This window comes from Nannospalax galili, unplaced genomic scaffold (genome assembly GCF_000622305.1).
Source record: "Nannospalax galili isolate Female #2095 unplaced genomic scaffold, S.galili_v1.0 scaffold335, whole genome shotgun sequence".
NCBI lineage: Eukaryota > Metazoa > Chordata > Mammalia > Rodentia > Spalacidae > Nannospalax > Nannospalax galili.
In genome coordinates this window covers 4,372,229-4,377,316 of record NW_008337842.1, presented here as the reverse complement: position 1 = coordinate 4,377,316, position 5,088 = coordinate 4,372,229, and the positions used below count along the sequence as shown (strand labels likewise).

Genomic DNA, 5,088 nt, shown 5'->3' with positions numbered 1-5,088 from the left:
ATATACACACATATATATATAAAGCTTAATAAAGTAATTTAGAATTAAAAGGTCACCAAGATAACTAAAAGGAAAAATATAAAGTTCACTCATATGCAAATCTGTAACATGTACCATTGGCTAAAACTAAATATTCTAAATTGATGAATTTGTAAGGATTATGGCTCCTGGAGGGGAGGCTATATAACCCCCATGTTTTCTAGGAGCTGACACTAGAGTCCACTATTTAAAAATGAAGAAATAAAAAAGTGAATCATATAGACCACTGTTCCTTTCTAAAAATGTTTCTAGATAAAAAGATACATATTATATGGACATGTCACTATCCCAAATCATATACTTTTGTTTTAAAAGATAGCATTTTAGGGGCCTGGAGAGACTGCTTAACTGGCTGCTCTTGTAGAGGACCCAGGTTAGATTCCCAGCACCCACATGGCAGTAACAACTGTCTGTAACTCCAGTTTCAGGGGAATCTGATGCCCTCTTCTGACCTCCACAGGCACTGCACAACATGTGTGCACTTACATGAATACAGGCAATACACTCATACATACAAAATAATTTATTAAACAAATTTATTAAACAAATTTATTTTTAAAAAGATCATTTTGTGTGTTTGTGTATGTGTGTTTGTGTGTATGCATCATTTTACTGTCAATTTGAACTACACTTTAGAAAGAAAAAATCATAAATTTCATCACTGATCATTAATCAAGAAAGTATGCACATATACAAACACCTGTAAAAATTAATAGAGAAAATTCCATTGAGTAATTTTAATTCAAATGTCAAAATAAGAAAATACAATTTACTTATGCTTAACATAAATAGTAAGCACTATTTCAGTATCTGTTACAACATAACCTTAGTTTGACAGTCTTGAGACTCACAAATGAGGGGCAAAGTATGCCTGTCCTTGCATCGTACTGGTGTTTTCTATATACGTTTTCAAGGAATTGCTAATAGCAATGCATTATGAGAAACAGGGCTGGGAAGTTCTGGGGAGCAAAGAGAGTATTTACCTTTAGCTTTTTAACTTTTTGGATTTCATAACTTTACCATAAAATACTACTTTTGTAGTTTTTAAGATATACATTATTATGACTATTAAGAAATATATCAGAAACTTAATGAATAGGACAGATGGAATTTCTCTAAAACAGGCTAGAGGTACAACAGCTGTCTGAGATAAACCGGGCACCTTTACCAAAGAGGTGAGCATCCACCAGCTCCAGCAGTCTGGGATTTCCGACAATGCCCTCTAGTGACTCCTATGGTCAGGAAACTTAATCTTGTAGAGTAGCAAGCTATTCCAGCTCAATCCATCTCCATATCCAGGATGCCAATGCCGTAAAATGGTGCCCACCGTTGACTGTGGGAGGCCCACACCATCCAAGAAAAGAGTGACTTCCTTCCTGGATTTGCAGCAACACCAGGAAATTCTACTAGCTATGCCCTACAAGATAGGCTCTACCAGGTCTGCTGTCTACACAGCCTCGACTGGACACTATTTTAAAGCTTTGATCTTGGGAAAAAATAGTGAGGATTGTCCACCCCATGTTTAAATGACTCGTTAAAATGCATTAAATTGCAAGGCATGGTGGCGCACACCTTTAATCCCAGCACTCGGGAGACAGAGGCAGGTGGATCTCTGTGCGTTCAAGGCCAGCCTGGGCTACCTAGTGAGTTCCAGCACAGCTGGGGCTATAGGGAGACACTGTCTCAAAAAGACCAAAAAAAAAAAAAAAAGCATTAAATTAAAAATGGATGAAAATTCAAAACCCTTATCATTCAACATTTCAGATTCTAGTATATTAGATTGTAATTTTTATATTAAAAGACTGAGAGCTGAAAGTTAAATAAAAATATATAAAGTCTTTCAAGTACCAGCCAAAGATAAGTAAACAATAAAAATCCAATTCTGCTCTTGGGAACAGTGAAGCAATAAACAAAAAACAACCCTTGCTCCCATCCCTATGACTACTGACAATTAGCAGGAGAGAAAAGCAAACGCTGTTATTTCTTACCATCACATAGAAAATAACCAGTTTAATTTCCAGGTAAGGAATTACAATTTCCCCCAAATTAAGATTCAGTATGTTCTCCCGACACCAAAATTAAATCTATTGTACAAATATCTGAGCTGCTTCTATATTCTCTTGTGTGTGAACACAGGAATGAAGAAAATACTGTGTATGACCCACGAAGGCAAAAACTTAGAATTTCTAAGTTTCATAATCAAATTTTTTACTTAAATAAAGCTCTAAAGAATCCCAGCGTCCACTTATCTCTAATATTAACTGTTAATAAAATCCCAAAATATAGTTTTAAAAATGATTAAGCAACGAAATCAGTGCAATTCTTTTCACAGCGTATTAACTTCAAAAGGAGTCTATATTTTGTCATAGTTGAGATAAACTATTATTATAAAAGATAAATGCACACTGGTACAACACAAATTCTGAAAATCTCCTAAAACATGCAATCCTAAATATTAGTCTCTTTCCTCAGATCTAATGATACAGTTTTGGCAAACGGATTAGCCATTATTTATACAGCAAAATGAACAGGGCAATTGTTTACTCTGAGCTCTGTCATGAAAGTGTTCTAAAAAAAAAAAGAAGTATGCTCAGTCAACAATCGATTGCAATGTCTACGTCCAAGAACTCGTTTTTCGAATAAACCCTTATTATTTTGGGCTTTTACATGGACATCATGCAAGTCCGGGTGCCACCCCACTGCCACGGGGCTCCGAGCTAACACCTCTATCCAAAATCTCAACTGTATTTGACGACATGATTTTTATAAAGTTGACTTTTTAACACATTCATAATCACTCTTTTAAGGAGGAAAACAAAACAAAACCCCAGAATACTGGCAGAGTTTAAACATCTGTGCAGGAACAGATGTGCTTTATCAACTAGAATCATGTACTGCCCCTTCTAAGTCAGCTCGGAGAGAGTTCAGATCCGCGGGAAGGCAGAGCGCTCAACTTTGCAGGGCCCAGGGAGCCAGAGAGCTCCGGCCGCAGTCCGGGGGTCGGGGAGACGGGCCTGGCCTCCCGGGCACCGGCAAGCCGAGCAGCGCGACGGCCTTCGGGACCCGGGCGCAACGCACGCTGTCTAGTAATTCAACACCCGACTTCACCCCGCAGCCGGGGAGAAAGTCCGACCCAGGCCTTCCCCTGGTTCCACCTACGCTGCAAGTCCCCGGGGGACGCGCCCGGCCGAGCCCGCGGCCCAGTCCACGCCTGCAGGACCCGACCCTGCTCCACCGCGGGGCTGAGGCCGAGAGCAGACGCGGTGCCACGCGGAGGAGCAAGGCGCGTCCGCCGGACCCGAAACCGCAGGGCTCCGGCCTCGGGGAAAGCGGCCTGGCTGAGTAGTTAACGACCGCGGCGCCTATCGGCCCGCGAGGCGCCAGCGACTCTCGGAGATGCGCCAGGCCGGGCCGGAGGCGCCACACCTGGGCGGCGCGCGAGCCGGACAACTTCGGGCAGCCACCTCGGCGTCTCCTCCGCGTCCCGGCGGGAGAGCGCGCGGAGCCGGGCTGGGGGCAGAGCGCGGCGCACGGCTTACCCCGAGCGAACGGCTCCTTCCCGAGCCGCCGCCGACTGGCTGGGGCGCTGTTCGGCGGGGGCGTGAGCGGAGAGGCGGTGGCGCGAGCGCTGGGCCGCCTGCGAGGAGACGCGCTGCCGCCGCAGACAGCTCGGCAATATGGCCGCCCGGCGCCTCCTCGGGGGGGAAAGGCGGGGCCCGCCCGCGCCCCCTCCTCCCGCTGCCGGTCTGCGGGCGAGGCCGCGGCCGGAGCTCCCACACCGCGGCCTCCGCGACCACTTCGGTCCCGCCCGACCGGGGCTCGGGTCGCGCTTCGGGCCTTGGAGAGCTTCCTGGGCGCCGCGCACCGCGCACCGCGGACCCCGCAGCCCGAGTCCCAAGCCCGCCGGGGAGCGGAGCCGTGCAGCCCGCCGCCTCCCCCACGAGAGGAAACTTGAAACTCCCGCTGTGCCAGGGAACTCACAGAGGGCGTTTCCAGCGCCCCCGCGGAGGAGCTGTTCCCAGGAGGACGCGCGGAGCAGCTCGGGGTGGCATTTCGGCAGCTGGGCTTCCCAGCTCGGGGCTGGGAGGGACTAGTGGGCCTGGACGGTGGAACTCGTATTTGCGACAACGAGCGTTTATTTGGATAGGTTTTAACCAACTAGAAAAGCTTGCCTTTTTTTTTTTTTTTTTTTTTTTTTTTCCAGTTAAGTTCCCTCCAAACGTCACTGCATACCGCCCCAATCCAGTGTGAATTTTAATGTGATCATTGTTAATGAGTGTTCTTTGGCAGTTAGGAGGAGTAGGTGAAGAAGAAAAAGTTGGAAGCAGGGCCCATCAGCTCTCAAACCTACCTTATTCTAGACTGGGAAAAGTGAACCTTACCCATCTTAGTCTCTTTATGGTCCACGCACCAGATGGACAACCGCTGGCCTCTGGGTGGAGAAGGTCCATGCTGCCTGAATGCTGCCTGCACTGCGTATTTTCTACTGGGATTTAGAGAAACTTCCATGATTGTACAAACAGCAAGAGTACATACCTAATTAACCTGCCTCATTCCGTTTGCAATGCTTTGTTTAGTCTTTCGTGAACGAACTCAAATAAAACTCGAGTGTACTTAACTTTTATAGAACACATAATTCATATCATTGCCGCCTTAGATTTACCTTTGCTGAGAGTAGCTTTTCCAGGAACTCTTTCCAGATCACTTTCACTAAGCTTCCTCTTAAGTGAGTTACCACTATAGCCTTCTGAGACTTCTCTAAACAATTAAAAAAAAAAAAAAAAAAAAAAGCCCCAGAGACTCAGGGTTAAGCGCAGAAATCTTTAGGTTGCAAATTCCTCAAGGATGGAAACCAGGTGTGTGCTTCCTAACCAAACAGGCTTATGTGGTTTTTGGAGACCACCTAAGGAATAAAAGGAATACTCCTGACCATCTCTCCAAGGGTGCAAGAACTATCCTGGTAATTGTTTAGCTTTGCCTGTTGGATACAAGGTTAAAGACAGTAGACATGCTATGGAAATTGCTTAATGGTACACTAATCAAAAGTCT

The 5,088-nt window shown here is 45.6% G+C and overlaps 1 protein-coding gene across 3 annotated transcripts in view; it reads right to left on the bottom strand.

The window, feature by feature from the left end:
- The window catches only part of Rdx (radixin), a 90,548-nt gene extending 86,384 nt beyond the window's left edge, over positions 1-4,164 (bottom strand). The window contains exon 1 of one of the 3 annotated variants that reach the window (XM_029563411.1): positions 4,021-4,164. The gene's annotated coding sequence lies outside the window, so the exon portion shown is untranslated. Of the gene's footprint in view, positions 1-3,578; positions 3,925-4,020 lie in introns of those variants that run through there. The other 2 variants (XM_029563413.1, XM_008832812.2) reach the window with 2 other exon arrangements.
- Positions 4,165-5,088: the final 924 nt, after the last annotated feature.